At 33.0% G+C, this 23,542-nt stretch overlaps 1 protein-coding gene across 3 annotated transcripts in view; it reads right to left on the minus strand.

Annotated features, from left to right (window-relative positions):
- Positions 1–23,542, minus strand: part of LOC118204554 (uncharacterized) — a 325,427-nt gene that overhangs the window by 141,021 nt on the left and 160,864 nt on the right. Inside the window, exon 1 of one of the 3 annotated variants that reach the window (XM_085818613.1) lies at positions 12,690–12,850. The exons of the other annotated variants lie outside the window; for them this stretch is intronic. The gene's annotated coding sequence lies outside the window, so the exon portion shown is untranslated. Of the gene's footprint in view, positions 1–12,689; positions 12,851–23,542 lie in introns of those variants that run through there. 3 annotated transcript variants of the gene reach the window in all.

The following is a 23,542-nucleotide window of genomic DNA, read 5'->3' on the forward strand; positions in this document are numbered from 1 at the left end:
AGTGACCCCTGAACTTTCTAATTAAATTTGAAACATAAATATATTATACTTTGCTGAGTAGTAACAAAAGCTTTTATATCGCTGAGATCTTAACTAAAAGTTCCTTAAATTCGCATATAATATCTCTACATATTAATAAAACTACATATTAATATCTGTCTGTGTGTGTGTGTGTGTCTTTCGTTCGCGTTGCGCGTAAGCTAATAGAACCACGGCTACGAAACTTGGTACATAGGTGCATCTAGACAAGAGCCAGTGCACCTCGAAGCGATTTTTTCGAAATTCGAATTCGATTTTTTTTTTTTTTTTTTTTTAATTTTATGTTTTGTGACGAAATCGCGTTATTTTGAGACATAATGGGCTAAAGGAAAGCGAGATTTTACTCTACACACTCCATGTTCACATCGTCATGAAACGTAGGCACTTAGCTATTTTACGAACTTAAAATAAATTTCGTGTTTCAATAAATCGATTAAATACGAATTTATTTAACAAAGTGAGCTTAACACCTTTTCAACGGGATTTTTTCTAAAAAAGTTTATTTTTAAAAATGTACAGTTTATTTTTCTTTGATTTTTGGACACGTTAAACTTTTATCCTTACGACTGCTTTTACAAAAGGAATTTTGGAAAAATGATAATATATTGTATTTTTAAAAGATTTTTTTTAATGAAGCTTCCGAGTACACTTCTCACATCTCACATCTTTAAAAATGTGATTTGGGCAACAATTTTCCCGTCTTATTGTTGTTGATAGATTTTTGATGAAATCGCATCATTTTCAATAGTTTCATTCTTTTAGAAACATGGGTTTGGCAACAATTTTTCATCGTATTTCTTATGTCACTGTTTTTAAGAGATTGGCATATTTCAAGTTGTTCTGCAGAGTAAAATTCTGCGCGGAATTTTGTGTTTTTTGAGTTGCTTTCATGTAATTTTTTGTTTGTAAGATATTGAAAAGTTTTGCATGAATTTTTTTTCTTTAACGGAAAGTTGGTTAATTTTTTTATTAGGATAATTAATATTTGTATTAAGGGATATAGCTTATTTCATTGTAATTTTTTTCTCTTGAAAATATAAGATAAAATATCATTAATTATACTTTTCTTTTCAGAATTTTTTGTTTTTTGCATTCTTTTATGTTATTTATTGCTTATTTCACTGTTTTTAAGATATTGAAAAGTTTTGAGTGATTTTTTTCAGGAAACAAAGTTCTTAACTTCCTTTATACCATTTGACTTCTTACGATTTTGCAAAGGGAAGTTGGTTAATTTATTTATTAGGATAATTAATATTTGTATTAAAGGATATTGCTTATTTCATAGTAATTTTTATACGTAATAATTTTTTTTATGAAGTTGTTCTGCAGAGTAAAATTCTACGCAGTTTGTAAATTTAACGTTTGGTGTTCCCTTCAGCCATTTTTCAGGTACATTTAAAAGCCAGACGAAGGCTGGCAGCGAAGCTGCTAGTGAAAAAATAAAAATCAAATTCGAAATTCAAAATCCTGGCCTATAGATGCACATTTTCGAATGGAGGACTATGTATGTTTAAGATCTGGTGACTCCAGGTACCTCCGTCATTCCAGAGTGCAAGGCACATACCTGCATATAGATTTCTTCATTATTCAGTAAAAGAGATAGAGGAATTTACCGGTCCGCATTGTGGATTAATATTATGGCAGGGTAACATCATATGACACGAAATAGAAACGAAAAAGACTAAAAGTTTCTTATTTTTTCATCCTTTTATCTTAAAAAAAAAATCTGGAAGCTTTCAAATTTTATATAACGGCCAAAGGATTTTTTTTTTTTTTTTTTTTTGTGTGTGTGTGTGTGTGTGTGTGTGTGTGTGTATGTGTGTGTGTGTATTACTTTTATTTATTCAATATCGTGTTCTTCGCACTTAAACCACAAAATTCAGTTCAACAGCAATATCACAAAATAATTAAAAAAGAGCATATCTTTAGAATTTCCGATAAACAGTCTCGCACGCTGGAGATATTTTTATTTTTCTGTACAGTGTTGCCATTGCTCCCTTTGAAATTGTACAATTTGTTAATCAAAAATTCGTTAAAGTTTTACATAATATGAAACAGCCTTATATAAATATTTGAATTTAACAAATATTCTGTATTCGTAAAACGCAAATTAAAGTTATATATATATATTTAGATTGAAAAGAAAATAAAAAATTAGCAAAAGCCTTAAAGTACATTTGTAGCTAATTCCTAAGTTGACATGTAACACCAAGTTATAGCAATTACATTAAACGAAAGCAGTTAAATTTTAGCGAAAAAACCTACTGAAAATACTACAAAATTTTATAAAATTTATACAACAAAATCGAAATCGGTACATTAAAGAACCTACTGAATATATATAGAGAGGGATTTATAATATTTAAAAACAACTTATAGGCAGTCTCGCGCGATAGAGCAATTTTTTTTTTCGGGGGGGGGGGCGTGTTGCCATTGCTCGTTTTGAAATCGCTGAGTTAATCAAAAATTCGTTCAGGTTTTACAAAATATGGAACAGATAATAAAACAAATTCGAAATTAAAAATTCGGCCTTCCAGGTGTCCATGTTCGGATGGAAGATCACGTTATTCAAAATTTGGTGGCTCTAGGTAGCATCGTCTTTTTTTATAATCCTAGAAACATACATACATTGACGCAGATTCTTCATAATTTAATTTCTTTAAATATAATACAGGACAATAATATTTGGTTGCAACAATTTAAAAAGTGATACGCCGTCTGTAGTAAACCGACGCAAAATGCTGTTTCAAGACTAATAAAATGCCTAACGCCGTAACTTGCGTACCTAACCCACAGAATAATTGTTTGGCACCATTTAACAATGAGTTCGCTTTTTAACTAGCTTGTTAATTATACCTTAAGGTGCTTTTTAAAGCATTAATAAGACAGATCCGTACTACTTAAAAATGCTTAAAAATAGTTAACTGAAACACATCCATTAGCAATCGGGAATACGGGCGCTGAACACTGATAATTGTTCAGTTTCTGCTGAACGGGTGGCTGCATTTTTCTTCATGTATAATATGAATATGAACCAATTTCTTGCAGAAAATCGTCCATCAAAACAATTTTTGTAAAGTACACAGTCCTTGCACGCTTTGTCGTAATCATTTAAACAACCCACCCAATAAATTAAAATGCATTACTTTAACATGGTTCACAGTACCACTGATTTTACTGCTTTATTAGCTTTTACTATCACTATAACTAGACCCGTTACTTAACACAAAATGTACATTTCTTCCATCTCCCACCCGCCCTCTAGTATAATAAAAACACTTAAATGCCATCACAATAATCGTAACACTAAGAAAAGATTACCACTAATCATAAGCAACAACCAGCAGCATCATTCTGTATTTATCGTCATCCCATTATTATTCTGGATGTCATTCCTTGCCCGACACCGATTTTCATCAGTACGCCCTAAAAGCCTACGTCACGATCCAGACTAAGAACCTGAAAAATCAACAAACCGCAGGTACCACGAGGGTTCCTTGGGGATAATCAAAATTCCCCACCAATGCAATCAAAAAATCCCTAACTTCAGTCTCTTGGGTAGGAAGAAAAAAAATAATGAGAGGTTAAGGTTTATGAGAGAGGAGAAAAAATGCAATAAAAAATAAAAAGATCGACCCGGTACTTAATTTATCCATACGAGCATCCTTCCCCATTCACAATTTTCTTTACTCGTAAGTAGGAAGGGGGATAGAAATGTGGGCCGAAAATTGCAAACGCGCATGCGCAAACCTCAATTAGCCGTTACAATGAACTAGAAAGTGAATTAGCCAACTGTAAAAATAAATTGAACGGCACGTTAAGTTGCTTTAAATTTATAATAGCAATTAAAAGTTTGTTCCCTAAGAATATTAAAAGTTTCCCATATTGAAGGATTACGAATTAGGAATTAGATTGTTCTCAGAACAGTTGGTCGTTCGTTGTCTTATCAACTACTCAAATATTAACTTTTATGCAAAGCCTTTAAATTTCTAGTTGATAGATCCTGACTGATAACCACAAGATATGCTAAAAAATTATATTATTAGATAATTAATAGAAATTATTAGATAATTTCATAAGACGAGTTGATTAAAAAATCTTGTGTATCTGAAAAATGGTAACAGTCACTAGAATAAGCCTTCGTGGTGTAGTGGTTCTGCACGCTGAGCCGGTATTCCAGAGGTCCGTGGTTCGATTCCCGCTGAAGGCGATTGCTCATTTTTTATCTCTCCGGCTTCCAAAAATCCTAATGTCTCAACAAGATAAAAAGCCATACTGAATAGTTTTATAAGGAAAACTGATTAATATTCCTGTTGCACTCATCTCCTGTCTTTTTTTTTTTTTTTTTTTTTTTTTTTATAATTAACCTCTAAGTATAGTGAAAATGGCTTCAATTCGAGTACACATAAATAAATGGAAACTTTTGAAAAAGCAACAAAAAATTAAAATAATGTTTTAAAGTTTCCTAAACTATTGAATTCATGTTTAAAATCAATTTAGTTAATATTAAAAACAACACGCAAAAATAAATATCGCAAAAAATAATTAACTAACTATAAACAATGTATGCAGTTTTTTAAATATTGTTTGTTGACAATCCTTTCTTAAAACGACCACCTCTAAAAACCTGTGTTCTGTAGTTCACTGCATTAATTTGCAATTGTATATTAATGCACTTTTCCTGAAAATATATACGAATGGAAATATGGAAATGTTTTTAGTAGTTTATTGTTTTTATTACGTTAGTTTAATTAGTGAACGGCCCCAAAAATGAAAGAACAAAGGATAAACCACATAATAATTAATAGAAAAATACCAATAAAAATTTAACTGTGATTTGAAACAGCTTAATCTGAAGAACAATTTTATTGGTTACATAAACTTAATCAGTTTTCCTTAGCGAATAATAGTAATAATAGTAACGCACTGCTAATAAGGGAAGTATAAACGTCATCAGAAATGAAAAAACTAAGTTATAAATGACATTCAAGAGACAGTATTTGCAGAATTTGAATAATGCCATCGAGTTCAAATGGGTCTAAAAATGTCGGTTAGAACTTCTTTATTTATTTATTTATTATTTTTTTTCCTATAAAGTTTATATATTCCAGAACATATAATTCAATTACTCATTTCTATGAACAAAAACAACTCCCAAAGACTGTTAAATCATTTACTATCTATCCAATGTACTTTCCTTTTCCTTTTTGTACTTTCCGTAAACAATTTAATTTTAGGCAGATAATTTATGACATTAATTTTTCCTTTGTTCCCAAATAAAAAAAAATAATTTATAAAATTTTTATATTCTTGTTGTAGTTGCTAATCCTCACTTGCCTGACCTATACTCAGCCCAAGCCCACGAAAATCACCATGGCAAGGGGTGTATGTTTACAAGTTCGCGCACCATACAGGTGAGAGTGCGATTTAGCTCAGTTCCGCCCCTAATTTTGATGGAGAGCACACCGAGAGGACGGGTCCGTAGATCTCCCACCCCTCTTTCCCTACCACAACCTCTCGAGAGAACTTTCGGCTCGCCACGTATTTGGAGTTACCCCCCCCCCACACACACACAATGCCTCATGGACATTATACATTTCCTTCGGGACGGCAGTCAGCGATGCTGACCACTATACCGGTTGGGCGGCAAACTTTTACGTTTTTTAATTTATTTATTAATGTGTTATTTTAAAGTCAGGGCCCAGTTAACTGGGAGTTGAAAGTAATTTCCAAATTATCCTATAAACATAAACATTACTGTAACTAATGTTCACAGATAGAAATATTGACCTAGTTCTCAATCAATTCCTTTACATAAATCTTTAAAAAAAAAATAAAAAAAATAAAAAAAGAGAGAGAGAGGAAGAGAGGGAGTAGGGGAATCAATCAATTAATAATTTCAGAAAAATAATATATAGCTAAGGTGTGACATATGTAAAATAAGTGAAATTTTACCTATTTATGTCAGGAGTCTGGTTTTTTTCATGAAATTTATTTTTAAAATTTGCTTTGAGATCATTTAAAATTGTTTTCGTCATAAAAATTAAAATACATCTAACAGTACACATTTTAAAATTTACTATTTTAATTATATCTACGCATTATTTTTCTTGGTACAAATTTGCAACAAAATAACGACACAGCTTAAACGAGATTCAATTTGCTAAGTTACAATGTCTCACAGAAAACATTCGGTATTAACCTTTCTGAAAACCTAGACAAATTATTATAACATAATTTTGTAATTTGCAATAATCTGTTCGCACTTTTATGTACATTTCATAGCAATTAGATTATAAACTGAATGCGAGAAATATAACATGCATTAGAGCAGGAGTCGACAAAAGTGGCCGGCGGGCCACATGCGGCCCTTTTATTGCATAATCCGGTCAGTTATGAAATCTTGTGCAACGATATTTTCATCTCTTTGCTACCCGAAATGGTGATATTGTTAAGTATTGAAAAATAGAAAAAAAGGTACATGCTGAATCTGGTAGTAGATTTAAAAACTTTAAAAAAGTTGAAAGTACATTAAAAATGTTTAATAAGTACGCTGTTTAATTGTAACGTGCAGGATGCTCCAGTTCAGATTCGGTGAGAATTAATTTATTTGCAGTCGGATCATTAGTTACAGGAAAAATTCTATTCAAGGGTATTTAACGGTGGTTTATGATTTGTTGAGTGCAGGTGAATTCAAAAATGTTCTGGTTTATGTCAAAAAGTGTTTAATTTTTCTTGTATTGACATAATTATGTGAAAGAACTTTTTTGTTAATGAAGTGCATGAAAGATAAATATCGATCACAAACTATTGGAAATATACATTCGGTATTAAGGATTGCTACACCGCCGAACCGAGACTGCGGTTAGCGACGCTGACTGCCGTACCAAAGGGCTCAGGTTCGAATCTCGAAGAAGGCATGGATGTTTGTTAATGTATAGTGTCTGTGTGGCATGGGGCACTTTAAACATCGGGAGCTGAAAGTCCTCTCGAGAGGTTGATGATAGAGGAAGAGGAGCTGGAGAACTTCGAAACCGTCCCCAATCACGGGGGCGAAACTGGGCAAAGTCGTACAGTCATCTGTACGGCGCCCATGGCTCTTGCCAACGACAGACGCAATCTTCACTCCTTACCACGATGAATTTCGTGGGCTTGTTCTGATTTCAGAAACTTGATCTGATGTTAATGTCGAGCAGGTGGGATAAGTCACAACAACAAAAGGATTGCTACAAGTTGGAAACCTAATTCGGATGAAATAATCGTAAACGAACATTCGCGATTTCACGTCTTATAACTAATAACTATTTTCATAACACAATGATAGTAATAAAATAATGTATGCAAAGTTTTAAATTTATTTAAAATGTTTGATTAATCATCGATGCCTATTTTTGCTTCATATTCCTTGAAGTTTACACATACATTTTATATTTCATTGACTGATCCGCATGCAGGTCCGTCTTGACCTCATGTTCACCATCTAATAAGGTATTTCTCCCGCCGTCTTAGCATACCTTCGTGGTATAGTGGTCAGCACGCTCGACGCGAATTCGAGAAGTCCGGGGTTCGAGTCCCGGCGAGGGCATTGCTCATTTTTCACATCTTCTGCTTCCGAAAATTTCTAATGACTCCACAGTGGCGCTCGACCAAAAACTGGTGAATGATGATTCTTCACCACTAGGATATGGCGATTGGGTCCCCTAAAACCCCAGTCTCTCTTTAAAAGGGAGAGTACATAAGGTGTTTTCCCCGCCTTTTTAGCATGCCTTCGTGGTGTAGGGGTCAGCACGCTCGACGCGAATTCGAGAGGTCCGTAGTTCGAATCCCGGCAAGAGAATTGCTCATTTTTCATATCTCCTGCTTCCGAAAAATCCTAATGACTCTACAGGAATTATTTAAAGTAACAAATACGAAATTAAATGCATTAATTATTATTTTCAGCTATAAAGTATATATTTTTTAAAATTTCTACCAGGGAGGTGCTTTCCACTCCCTTTCTCCATAGTATGCTGGCAAATAATAAAGGACTGCAAAAGATGGTCGCACAAGCACCATCGTCCCTTGCGAGGACCTTGTCCGCTTATGAAAGATCTTTTCGCAATATAATAAATAATGCTCGACACTTAGTATTCTGCCAAATAAAATAGAAAAACATGTCTTCAGTAATATTTTATTGGATTATTATTAACTTCAGCCGCATAGATTCAACTAGATTTTCCAACCTAATTTTGTTTCACTCACTTTCCATTGCTAATTTCAGTTGTTGTTTTACACAAATATTCGATTTTTTATTTCCCATTTCTTCCAAATACGTTCGATGAGGCTGAAATCGGGACACTGAAGAAATATTTTCATTATTTTAAGACAGTGAAAATATCTGACTATGTTAGCAAATTCACAGCAATATTAGGATCATTGCCTTGTTACAATTTAATTTTATCTTACATATTAATTTTTTCTTACTTAGTTTCATTTTAAAATGTCAATATGTTTGTACTCATTCATTACACCATCAGTAAGCTTAGATGTTCAACGGACGACATACAATTCTATATCACAACTTTACCTCCACCATGTTCAACTATTGAAATGTTTATCTGTTAAATGAATCACGGCAAAACACGCAAGGGATACTTAAGGGAAGGGTGCCTTCATGGTGGAAATAAGGCTTTAAGGAAAACTGGCAGGTCCCCGCCCCCACCCCCGAAAAAAAGGACCAGACAGCTTGTTTCCTGGTTTCTAAACCCGAATCGAATAGCCAGTGTTCAGCGGTCTTATTTGGCCACCGATGGTCTTTCAGTTACTGACATTAAATCCAATTAAAAAAAATTTCCCCTTCGATTCTTTAACCTAATATAAATTAACCATCCTGACCAAGGATTTAAATTACTTTACAGCATATATTTTTGGCCCCCCTGCGGCTCAGCGGTGAAGGCGCTGAACATCGGTAGTTGAGTCCGGGACTCGAATCCTGGCGAACGAGTTGGCTGCATCAACACTTTCGTGGTTTTCCCCGTATGTAATGTGGATATGAGGCATTTCCCTTAAAGGTCCTCCTCCCTTTAGACAATACCATTACGTGCAACGCCGTAATAAAACAATGGGGGGGGGATATCGTTTCCACGATCTAATCATATTATCGTACTCTGGTACTAAAAGTCTTATTTTGCATGAGATTTCGGAAAAGAAAAGCTTTTTGTTCCGTCTTTTATTCTGAATTTTTCTCCCCCTTAACAATGACTTACATCCAGCACGCTAGATTACTTCGCCTATGTATATTTCAGTAACCTGTGGATTAACATATACTCTATATAATTAGTTAAGTTCTTGAAATTTCGGATTCTTCGATTACTTTAATATTTTTGCTAACATTTCTTTGTATTTTACAGGACAGTTCTGGTAATCTTCCAGGTTTCCTTTCATTTTAAATTGTGTAATGCTTTTAAAAGTTCTGGTAATCTCCTAAATTTTCATTCATTTTAAATTCAGTGATGCTTTTAAATTGTTTTATTAAATCAAAAATTATTAAATGGTTTAAACTTGACCGCTTCATAATGCCGTCGTCAAAAGGTTGCAGCACTGTTATGCAAGTCGACTATTATTCGAAAAGATAGAAACCTTCATCAAGATGCACCAATATAGAAGTGCCCGACCACTTATGAAGATTAGTTTTTTATTTTAAAAACCAACATTCATAACGGCACGCGCAACTTCATACATTATGCAGGTAATATTTCAGTTTGGTGTAAAGCAAATGAAATCTTATGCCTGCATCTTTCTGACAGAGTACTATAAAAGCTGTCCCTTTTTATATTTACGTAAGTTTTATAACAGAGTTCAGTTTTTCGTTGCAGATTTAAGGTCGCATGTGTTTTGAAGCAGCAAGGACAACAAAGTGTTAAAATAACATTAATTCTGTACTGAAAAAGTCAACGAGATGATTTTTTAGGTATCACCTATTGTTTCGGCGCAAAATAATATGATAACTTTACTTATTGCTCTGTTGCAAATGGTTCAACTTTCAATTTCAGTGCTCTCTAAGGACTTTTAACGACATAATTTTTCCTTTTAGAATACAAGATATAAAGTTTTAGGTTCAATATTTTATTTTAGAAAAAATATTTGGGAGGGAAGGAAGGAGCCATGTAAGAGCATACTTAAAAAATCTGATGTGTACACCTTGTACAGAATATTAAATTATACGCATTTTTTCTTGCATTTCATTTAAACTTATTGGATTGAATTAAACCTACTTCGCCGACAGCGCATAAACCACAATAGAATAAAGGTATTCTTTAAAATTCACTTTGTTTACCATAGCGACACTCTGGCGCTAGGTTTACTTAACAGTATTATATTTCGTTCATATTATAACTCAGAATGCACAAAATTTATATCATTTAAAGAATTATCTAATCGTTGCCACATGTTCTATTCAAATACTATAATAAAGCTAGAACGATGTATAAAAGAAATTAAGCACACAAAACAAAAAAGAAAGAGTTTTCCACAGACGATTGAGTATTTCTCATTCAATTAATTCAGTTTTCACTTCGCGAGAAGGCAAAAATACATAAAAACTCAAAATATCTGTATTAAAAATTACGAAGTAAATCTTAAACGCTTATTTCCTCGAAAAAATTCCAGAAAGAATTAAGCATGATTTAAATAATAAATGAAGGCGTTATCTTTGTTGTTGCGAGGCTAAGTTTCTCTAGATTGGCAACAAATCCGCTACTCAGCTGTTTCAAATGTAAACAAGAGCAATGACCGCCATCAAATTAGGCTTAGCGGCACTTAAACAATTTTAAAATTGTAGATAATTCTAAAAATATTGCATACAGATTTACTAAAGACATAAAGCCCTTAACCGGAAGATAAAAACGACATAATTCAATCATTTTTAAAGCAAAAAATGTACAATTTACAAACATATAAGAGTAAAGAAACTGAGATCACTGAGCCAGGTAACAGAGTGGATATATTTATAAATATATTTATATACGTTTGGCGCGGATGAGTGGGATATATTTATAAATATATTTATATATGTTTGGCGCGGCCGACTGAAACCAAAATACGAGGTGCACATCTACATGTTATAATAGTCTTATATACAAAATTTCAACGTTCTGAGGCTACTCGTTTTTGAGTTATGCGAGATACGTACGTACATACGTTCGTACAGACGCCACGAAAAATTCTCTTCAGAATTCATTTTAAAGCAGTTTTTTAGTTTTTTTGGAGGAAAAGAGTCTTTTATTCTGTCCTTACGTACAGATATCATGCAAAAACATCGTTAAATTGCATTCGAAAAGCGGTCAAAGTGGATACTTTCGTTGAAATATGCTGCCTGAAGCTTTTCGCGATTACTATACTTCCTTTTTACTTCGTACAAGGAAGTAAAATAAAAAAAAAAAAAAAAAAAAAAGTGTTTTATAATTTTAACTTAGAGCATTTGAAGTTTTTGACATTCTTTCCGAAAACTAAAAATGTCCTATCACTTTTGTGAGGCACAATATATCTATACTTAATAATAATAATAATAACTGGCATTCTTTCCGAAAGCTAAGAATGTCGTATCATTTTTGTGAGATACAATATATCTAATTAAAAAAATATAATAAAGATTTCTACAAAGAAGGTTATGATGGAATTTGCAATTAAAACTTATGACATGCAATTCTGGATTATTTCTTTATTATTCAATAAAAGAAAAATACTAAAATTCTGCAACCTCAACCGAAAAAGTAAAAGCATTTAAAATTATATTTGGCGCATAAATTGAGATTCTAAAGTATGCAGCAACTTACAATAGAAATAACTAAGATTTATAGAAGAATGGGAAATAACAAGAATATTATTGGGTTTTGTACGAGTTTGTAAATCAGTATCTATTGCGCATGTTCTTTTCATTTTTTGCGCCAGTTTGTTTCTGCAGCGCTTGTTTTATGCTTTTATACAGGGTTTAGCTTTTATACTGAATTCAGTTGCTATCTTCAGATACTTTTAAATCGTATTTTATATTCGATCAAAGTTAAATTATATTCAAAGACTAAGAACTACACTGATGTTACAACTAAAACTCTGCCCTTTTGACATTTGAATTTTCGAGCTATCATAGTAAATGGGATGTGAAAAAAATAATACGAATTTGATGTTTACGTTTCTGAAAAAATGTATTTAATAATACACTAATTCAGACGGTTAAAAAATAGAAGAAGTTATAATCCCTTTTATCACATTCTTGATTCATTAATTGTTTATTAATTGACTATTTGTAATTAGTTGATTATTTTAATTTCTCATCAATCATCAACTGTAATCAGCTAATTATTTGAATTTCACAGTAAGCGAAACGGTTTCTTTTTCATAGAATTGAGTTATATTTCGTTTGGAAAATTATACTGTTTATTTCAGGTTTACCTGAAAAAAACAATCACCGTTTTAAAATAACAAAAATACATAAAACTGAAAATAAAACAATCACGAAGTACAAATGTTACGATGTTAAAATAATAACGATGTACAAACAGGGAAGAAAATCGAATGTTATATAATTTTTGTGTTTAGTTTGGGACGCTTTATATTCTATGCATAAAATAAAACAAAACTAAATTGAAAACATTAAAAAAAAACACTCAACTTACCCGCTAATGAAAGGTAGACAAATTCGGCAAGTCAGTGATGAGGTTCGTTACACAAAATTTTCCGGAAGAATAAATTAAACAAAAAATAGATTTCACGAAGTAACATGAACTATGGCGATAGAAGTGATAGAATACAACGTTGAAAAGGTGGATGAGCAACTGACCAGTGAATAATTACAGGCTAGGCAGACTGCCGCCATATATGACCTACAGAAGAAGATCCGGCTGCCAGCAGCAGGTTACCTGAAACATATCCTGGTCCAACGTACACCTGTTTCCAGGATGCAAAAAGGAAAAAATATAGAACAACCAGGCCAGCACTCTTCTTCGGAATCACTGACCAAAGGAAAGAAAAAAGTTCAGTGGAACATATCCCTTCATTAAGTTTGTTGTTCCTTCCTCCGTATCAATAGACATAACCGGTGACTATCACTGTTTAGTTGTGAATCAATCATCAGTTGTAAATACAGATAAGATGCAGATAAAAATATAATCGTATTCAGAGAAAGATTGCAGTAACCACAAAGAAGAGTTTACCATTAAAAATCCCCCCTCCCCCCAAAAAAGTAAAAAGCATAAACGATTGTGTACTAGTTACGTAAAAATGGCTTTAGAAGCGACTTTATTAAATAGCTGAAAATGTTCATAAAAATTATCACATCGGTGTATTATTTAATTTAATGTATTTTAGTTTATAGCAGTTAATTATTTTAAAAAGGTAAAATAAATATTTCAATTATTAAGACGTACTTTCGTTGTTTTTAAATCGCTCAGTTTGATAATAGATTGATTCAATTCGAGAAATAAATTAAAGATCTTACGCTTTGCCCAATGGTAATAATCAGAAACAGCTATGCCCAATTTGCTTTTGAATAAAAAGGCCGATTTTGCAACTCGAAATACACGGAAACTTCTCATTCGAAATTAATGCCGAACAACGCTGAATATTTTCAATCGTTGATATCACTATTAATATTCAGATTCTTAAGAATATTATATTTTTAAAGCAGTATAATTTTTAAGAAAATGTATTTTTAAAAATAATCATACAGCAACAGGAAAACGTCAAAAAGTATAAAGTACTTTGACAACTGTTTATACATTGATTTTTTTTTTAACTTTACTTATTAACAAAATTAATCTACATATTCTTTATTAAATGTTCCCATTCCATTCATATAAAAACAAAAATTGCGCATGGATATAATATACACGTAGCACCATAAAAAATGGATATTATGAGAAATACTAAATCTTATTAATGTAAAAGCTGTGAATTTCATTATTCGCATTATATATGACACGCCTGAGTTTAATCTCTTTCTCATATATGATAATCAATGCTCCATGGTTCGTTAAGAACACATAAATTCACAGAGAGATGGAAATTGTAAATATCCATGACTGACAATAGCGCATAATTTCTTTACAAAGTTGGAAAGTTCTCAGTTGAGGCATCTAGCTAGCCTAGTGAATTTATGACCTATCGCTGGATAACCAAGTTTAAAGCAAGCTCCTCGAAATATTTACCATCGAGCGAGATGGTAATTAATTACTTTGCATGGTCTGTATACATTGCAAAAACACGGCTTTCCATTATTTTCAATTATTAACATTTACAAATTTTCAGGTGTTTGCATTTAGTAATATTCAAGTGTTAGTAATTTGTAATTTTTATGTTTTGCGTCCTTGTACGTTTCATGTTTCACTGGATCAGATCCCCCCTCCCCAATTGTTGGCTTATCTGAACCAATATTTCCAAAGAGCTGGAATTGCCTGGCACATAAGTTTTCTTACTGCCCGTGAATGGCACGATGAGTTGCATATGTCTGTCTCAAACAGCTATTAGTCTCGCCTAATAAGGACGCCCAACAGAGGCCGAGCAGTAAAGTCGCTGAATACTAGTAGTTCGACCGGGTTTGAATTACTGCGAATGGGCTGGCTGCATGGGCGATTTCGTAGTTTTTTCCCAATGTGTAACGTGGATACGAGCCAGTTTTCCTTAGAAGACCCTTATCTCGGGATGATCCTCACAAATTCTCTCGTATAACATTCTATCATCCAGAAGTTTTGGATGCATAAAGCTAGACTCTACCCTCTAACTGCCTTCTATATATTGATAACAAACTGCTCATTTATAAATGCATTTTGCGGCCCATGCTGTATTCTGCTTGTCCAGTCTAGTCATATTCGTGTAAATCTTACAAGAAAAAGTTGCAAACTGCCCAGAATGGTGTTCTGAGACAGATTACGGACGCACCGTGATACATTCGTAATAACCCTATTCATGAGGAGCTTGGCATTGTTAAACCTTTTACTACCATCTTGCTAAAAGTTTTCATTGTCGTATGAGAAATAGTTACAACACTGAACTGCGAATTTACAATTACGATTATAATAACGTGCAAAACATAAGACGGCCTATGGTTATTCTCAATCCTAGAATTATTATGGAAGATTAATGTATTATTACTTTGTTTTCTTTTCTTACTGATGTGTATTTTTATATGCAAATTTTATTCTACATTTCCACTGTTGGTATGACTTTTCGCATTTACTCACCATTGCTCATTGTACCAGCTCAACGCTTTCTGATGCTTCTCGCCATTTATCCATTTCCTAGTACAAATTTTAATCCTTTTTTTTATTAGCAGAGAGAGAGAGAAAAGAAATATTTGTATAATTCTATATATATTTACGACAACAGAAGGTAATTCGATTTTTCAACACTAAAATTAACCAACTGGAATTCAAATATTTCCAAAAAAGTCATCTTAAACACAATCTATTTACAGCTACTTAGAATAAAAAGAATCTACAATACAACAAAACACCTTCAAGAAGAAATGACCTTCGTGACAATTTTGAAAAATAAACTAATTCCTCAAAAAATAATTAAAAACACCTTAAAAAAAGGCTGGCATTAACCTTAACAATTTTTAGATTTTTTGAGTTAGATAGTGATATTTTATACTTAAAGCCCAATGGGACGGTATAAAGTGGATGGCTGATTCTGAGAATCTAATGTAAAAATGTACAGATAATTCTTGTCACTACGTTTCCTTTGCTCCAAAAAAATTTTGGCACAATACTTTTAATACTATTGTTTAAATAGTTTTAAAATTACTCTGATGGCCAATTCTACTCCTGTTATTAACAAATCGGGCCTTTTCGTTTTTCATTGTAGCTTGATCGCCCTCTAGTTTGAAGAATTACGACTTTTATTAACAAATGACTATTTTTTCCTTTTTATTCTTACTTTTGTGGCCATGTTAAGTAATTTTTGCTGAATTAGCCAATTTCACTTTTAGAAACAGTTCTTATTCTTCAAACAACTTGACTGACGCCATTTTGAAATCTTTCTGAGTCTTTCGACCCCCATTTTAGTACTGGGGGCGAGTTCCCGCCAACGGACTGTCTTATCACATTGGCTGTTGCCCAGTGACATTGTTTCCCCTTCTTGCGTCACACGACGAGTGGGAAAGCGTTGAAGGACACAGAGGGGAATTACAACCCCTTTTCAGTTTTGCTTCACGATGGAGAAGGCTGCATAGCCACAAGTCTGTTTTTTATGTTTTTTTTTTTACAAAAAACAACAAAAAAATTTTTTTTTCTTGGTCCTAGCAAGACCCACTTTGTTTCTTTTCTTTTAAATTGAATTTCAGATTTCTAAAATTTATAAAGGTTTAATACTTTAAGCTTGCAGGTCCAGCCCGTACTTATTGTATATTTTTTGATTAATAGCAGACCGCTATTTATTTTTATTTTAATTATAGCTGTACATCGGAGTTGCATTTACGTTATTTTTACACCTTAATGTGTCATTTTGTGCGGACGCGTCGGGAAATTGGAACAGAGAATTGAGACTAAAAAATTTTCTTCGACAATTCATCTAATTAATTAAAAATTTCGTAACGCAAAAGTTTCAATTGTCTGTTTCGGCGAAACGCGTAATGGAGTTAAGCTTGGTTCGACGTTTAGCCAGAAATTTCCCTTGAAAAGCCAGGTTGGACTTCGAATTGACCTAATTTACCATTTTCCGCTTTATAATTTTCATATGTTTTTATTTGTTTTATTTCATTTAACTTATTCCATCGATTGGTTTTTTTATATGTTTTAACTTGTCACATCGACAGGTATTTTACTGTATTTTTTGCCATTAATTCCATCGATTTGTATTTTACTGTGTTTTATATTTTACATTTTATTTCGCGTGTGGCCTAATTTTTCACCCTTCAATGTCATTGTTTTGTTAAAAAACTGTGTTGAACGTTTTCTTGGAGCCACAGCTCCTGGTAACTTTTTGGCGAGCTCACTACAATTTCTCTTCTCATTTCCTTAATTTTGCAGCATATTGCGCAAAACATTTTTAGACCAAATTGGTCTTTTTAATATTGTACTTACGACCTAGCTTTTAATTATATATATATATATATATATATATATAATTTTATTATAATCAATCTTAAATTATAAGGTATTTCTCCCGCCTTCTTGGCATGCCTTCGTGGTGTGGTGGTCTGTACGCTTGGCGCGTATTCCAGAGGTCCGCGGTTCGATTCCCGGTGAAGGCGTTGCTCATTTATCTTCTTGCCTGCTTCCAAAAAAATACCTAATGTCTCTACAGTGGCGCCAGAACTAAAAGGGTGTTGGATGATGATTCTCCACACCCAGGAGTTGGCGACTGGGTCCCTTAAAAACCCCAGTCACCCTTTAAAAAGGGAGAGTATATAAGGCATTTCTCCCACCTTCTTCGCATGCCTTCGTGGTGTGGTGGTCTGCACGCTGGGCACGGTTTCGCGGTTGCTCATTTTTCACTACACTTGCTTCGAAATAACCTAAATACTATTTCGAAGCTTTGTATTTTTCGATTTGGGGTAGGATTCGCCCAGGTACCCGGGTGTCTTAAACACGATCCACAAGGGACGACATTCTGAGAACTGTTTTGATGTTAGTTTTAAGATACTATGAGATGAATTGTCTTCTTTAGTTACTGTTTATTTTAATATTATTTATTTTTACTTTAGTTATCATTTCAATCGTTAGCAGTGACAATGAACATCTTAGCTAATGTGATCGAGGAATGCGAGCAGAAAAATCTGCGAATAAAAGAGAATGGCGAAGAGGAAAAAAAGGATATGGCGTGGACGCAATCAGCTGTACAAGTAATGTTTTCGAAAATGAGAGTAATCAAAAACAATCTAAGCAAAATTATTGGGCGTTCGACGAGTTAACATAGAGTAGTAAAAAAAAGTTTAGTTCTCTCCGTGCGCTGGACGAATTAACATCAGTTTTAACACACGAAACAAATTAGAGACAAATCACTTCGAATTGAAAATAAGGGTTGACGTTGGACAGGACACAGGCACGTTTGTTAGTTATTTTTATATAAAGCATTATTCGATTCATTAGAAAATCGAGGAGTATCCATTTAAGATACACAACGCAACCATGAAAATACAGTTAATTAATTTTCAACCAATGAACGGTATTCCAATCAAGTACTACTAAATTCATGAACTTCGAACTCCTTGTCAAACAACGTTTACTTTCATTATGTTTCGTTTCTATAACTTCTACTTCTTTTAACTAAGCCTAAAATGGCTAGTGCCGCAGTTAAAAAAAAAAAAAAAAAAATTAACTATACTTTTGATCAAAATCGTAAAAACAACCTTATATTTAGCGTAAGTATAATGAAAAACTCAATCGATTTCGAAGGCAGCTAAGGGTCCCTCCTCATCAGGAGAAAGAAATAACTAGAAAGAAGAAAATAAAGGAGAAGGAGTCTCAGAAACACGTGGTCCTTATCAGCACTGCACGTGGTTATAACTGGATTTTTAATCAGAGTTGCACTGGCCGCCTACTTTTACTGAGCCAGGCTATCTGATCAAGCATAAAGGACAAGAAAAATTAGCGAAGTTAAAAACTTTTGATACTTGCTATTATTCCATATCAATCTTTTCCTGCTAGTACTACAAATAAAAGGTCTTCGAACAATTCAGCAGATGTGTTTGCATAAAATTAAATCTTTTTTAAAAGTCAATAGTTCGAATTAATATGCGATAAAGTTAAATATTTTCAAAACAAGTCACGGGACACTTTACATTTCTTCTAATAGGAACAACAATTACATGATCAGCATACCGGGAAAAATTAATTTCATAAGCTAACATTAAAATGTATATTATAATTTATTATAATTTAGACTGAAAACATTGTTCCCCAACGAATAAAAAATATTTAAAATTAAATAATTTTAACACACTAATACAACTACAATTTCTAGATATTTTAAATATAAAAATAATGCCTTCAGTGCTTATTGCGTATTTTGTGGAAGCAACTCGATTACCACCGAAAATCGATAAAATTTTTCGGGTAAGTGATTTGAGCTGTCCTTTGACGTGAGGTAAGACATTCCAGTCGACAGGTGGCGCCCCAGGCGATAACTGCAGGAATATAAGCAATCATTCATATCTCTTTTCAGGGTCAGGAAAAAAATAACTTTGTTTACAATGCGACAACTGAAACTATCCGGAACTAATATTTAACGCAAGAATAAGTGATGCGATCAATCACAAAAGGAAAATTCTTTTTAGTGGCACATAAAGAAAAAAAATCTGATGTGTACACCACATGACTTCTTTGCACGGAATATTAAATTATACGCATTTTTTCTTGCTCTTCATTTAAACGTATTGCATTGAATTAAATCTACTTCGTCGATAGCGTATAAACCACAATAGAATAACTGCGCGCTTTAAAATTAACTGTTTATCACAGCGACACTCTGGCGCTCTTCACTTAATAGAACACTTCACTTAACATTTCGTTCATATTATAAATCAGACTGCATATAAATTTATATCATTTGAAGAATTACCTAATCGTTGCCACATGTTATATTCAAATACTATAATAAATCTAAAACGATGTATAAAAGAAATTAAGAAAACAAAAAAGAAACAGTTTTTACAGAGAATTCAGTATTTCTCATTCAATTAATTCAGTTCTCACTTCCCGACAGGGCAAAAATACATACAAACTCAAAATATCTATATTAAAAATTACGAAGTAAATCTTAAATACTTTACCTCGAATAAATTCCAGAATGGATAAGCATAATTTAATTCGCAATAATAAAAAAAAGGCGTTATCTTCGTTGTTGGGAAGCTTAGTTTCTCTAGATTGGCAACAAATCCGCTATTTTGCCAAGTTTTAAATGTAAACAAACATGTCCGCCATCCCAAATTCATTAGGCTTAGCTGCACTTAAACAACTTTTAAATTGTTGATAACTCCACAAATCTTTTACTGAAGATTTGTTGAAATAAAATACAGATTTACTGAAGGCATAAAAACCTTAACCGGAAGATAAGAACAATATAATTCAATCATTTTTACAACAAAAAATGCACAACTTACAAACATATAAGAGCTGGTTAACAGAGTGCATGGGCGTAGCCAGCTCAAAATACGGGGGGGGGGGTGCACGCTACGACTCCTATGGCTATACTGTTCTACCTATTACAGTATCTTCAAGTATATGGGTAATTATTACGTGACAAATATATTATGTTAATGACAGTTATCTTAATATAAATAATAATTATAAATTTTATTAATAATAAAATTATGTAATGCATTTAGTTACCGTATTTATCATTATTACCTTACAAACATATTAAATGCATAACTCAGTATTTTTGTTTTTCACCTTAACCGCTTTAACTTTCATTAAAAAAATTTTAAAAATCATAGTAAAAGAAGTAATAAATAACAAAAATAGAATAATGCTCGTAAAAGTACTTCTAGTATTTTACGTTCATTTCTGATGTACACACCATACACATACAAAGGAATGCTAAAAAAATTTTGAAGTTGATGTTACTTTTTCATAATACTCCTATAAAGATAAATAAATATATAAAATCGATATTTCTATTCTATATAGTTACATAATAAAGATATTGAAATAAATACATAAACGTTGTGAGTGCATCATTTATTTTGGACATAAAAATTAAATTGCAAATAAAAAGGAAAAAAAAAAAAAAAAAAATCTGAAATGTTTCAGATTTTAAATTACGTCCAAAGGGGCGTTTTTTAACATTTTGTGTGTTACCTTTCTTTATTAAATATCATGTTCCTCGCACTTAAACCATAAGATCCAGTGCAACAGCAATATCGCAAAATAGTTTTAAAACGAGCATATCTTTAGAATTTCCGATACAGAGACTCACGCGCTGGAGATAAAAATGTTTTTTTCTGCACAACGTTGCCATTGCTCGCTTTGAAATCCTTGAGTTTGTTAATCAAAAATTCGTCAAAGTTTTAAAAAATAGGAAATCGATCATAAAACAAATTTCAAATTTTAAATTTGGTCTTCCACATGCTCATATTCGTTGGAGGATTACGTTATTCAAAATTCGATGACTCTATGTACCGTTATTTTATGACAATGTGAGAAATATACATACATTTATGCAGATTTTCATTATTTAATTTCTTCAAATATAATGCAGGACTCTAATATTTTATGGCAACAGTTTGAAAAGTGAACCGACATTTATCCGTCCGACGCAAAATGCCAAAACGAAACTAATAGTCCTTCGGGATTCAAATCCCTTTGGACTAAAAAGAAAAAGAAAGCAAAAATGTTTCTGGCCTTTCACTTTGGTTGGGCAAATAAAATATTCCTGAATTTCATTTTTCGTGGCTGTAAACTGGCAAATATATCAATAACTTTCTCAACTTTTTCTCATATTTCCTTGATATAATGAATACGCGTTAATGCCAAAAAACTTCTGCGCTCTTCCGTCATAGTATCTCGATTATAATTTTGTAACCTTCTCAAAGCACTTACGGAAAGCTCACATTCGCAAGATGTTATCGGCAGTGTAGCTGCTTTGTGCAAAAGCACATTAATATTTGGTACAAAGTTTTTATTTGAAGCTTTTAAAGCCAAAGCTGGTGTGTCTGGGAGCTTTGCTTTGGGAATAGACATAAAATGTCGTCGCCAACGTTTCATGTCTTTTCTTTTAGAAGTTCCGGATAGGGTAAATCATCTTAATATGTCACCTTCAACTCACTGACAGCAATTTCATTTACATGATCAGCGTAAACTAATGGTAGTATGCAAAACAAGAATAATGCAGTCTTTTCCAAATTTGAAAATTGAGATTTTGAAGGGAAACTTAGCTGGTCAAGTTAAAGGATTGTTAAAATATAGTTTTGTAGTAATTAAACACAGAATCACAATGAGTACTATTTCGACAGACTTGCTTTCGAATGATGCGTAAGCTCTACATGTAATCTTTCACACATTTCCACAGCATGATCAAAAATACTCTCAAAACTCTTTTCTACCTTTTCACGCCGCCGCCGGGACAGTAAAGTGGTTAGAAGAACCGACTGCGATAACAAAAGGCCCGGGTTCGAATCCCGGAGAAGGCATGGTTGTAACTGTCCGTTCCCTACATAGAAGGCAAAGATGGCCTACCTATTCAGTTCCTCCATAATAAAGTGACCACCACTTCTGGCTTTAGTAGTGGCCCAGCCAAAGTCGGCTGAGGGCCCGCCATTGGGGAAAAAAAAATGTCACGTTCAAAAAAATATAAAACTCAATTATTTCCTGGACCATGGTGTAGGCTTCCACAATATCCAAAGCTTGCCCCTGAAGTTTAACTGTAATTCCTTCTAAATGAGATAGATAATGTGTTAAGAATGTTACAATGAAAGCAGATTAAATGATTGAATTCAGCAGAAGCATAGAGTCTTGCTTACATTGCGTACTCGATTGATTATTGAGTACACAATGTGCTCTAGGGCTTCAATGATATCGAAAAAGCTTTCATAAAAATGCTAGTTCGCCTTATGCTGCATGGCCCATCTTGTCCGGCAAAGGTCTAGTAATATTTTTCGTCGACCTAAATCGTGACGCCTTCTGATTGACAGTTTGACTAAGAATATAATTTCGTTCAAGACTGTTTATAAATAATTTAATTGGTTTAGCATATTGTGAATTTCTTTGCCTGAGTGTACGATTACGAGATTCAGGCAATTAGAAGTGCAATGCACATACATTGCTTTTGGTGCGAAAGCTTTCATCCGAATATTGAACTCCAACTTTTTTTGATGGCATGTTACCTGCTCCATCATAACTCTGATCTCTAATGTTGCTAGCATCTAACCTGAATTTTGAAATTATTGAAATTATAGAGGATGAAATAAATTCCCCAGCAATCCTGTCTAGTCTGAGAAATTCTAAAAACTATTCTATAATTTTGTTTTGACAGTCGACAAATTTTATACACAATGATAAAGTTTCCATATTATTTGAAGTGACTTCATAGAAAAAAATGTAGGATTTTTTTGGAAGCAAGATACGTGAAAAATGAGCAACGCCTTCGCCGGTTATCGAACCGTGCACCTCTGGAATACGCGCCCAGCGTGCAGACCACCACACCACGAAGGCATGCCAAGAAGGCTGGAGAAATACCTTCATCAGGCATAATGGAATAAAATTTTGCACGAAGGTCTTTAAAAAAAATAAAATCAATTCTGCACAAAAATATGAGTGTAAAAGTTTAGGTTAGACTATATGATTATGGTAAAGGCATTTTCTCAGGGTTAACTGCCTAAGGAATAGGATACCTTCGTGAAGGATTCTCTAATAGAAACTGGATCGTATTCACATTATACAAGGAGAAAACTGAGAAAAACCCATGCCTCAGCCATCCGGATCCTCGGAATTTCAGCCCCAATGAAAATTACTAGTGTTCAGCAATTTTATTCATAAGCGTAAAATCATTCATAATGAAATTCAGAACGTGTGAAGCTTGAAACTCTGTT

This window comes from Stegodyphus dumicola, chromosome 6, assembly GCF_044657685.1.
Source record: "Stegodyphus dumicola isolate Sdum_Otavi_A_Nest chromosome 6, ASM4465768v1".
Lineage (NCBI taxonomy): Eukaryota > Metazoa > Arthropoda > Arachnida > Araneae > Eresidae > Stegodyphus > Stegodyphus dumicola.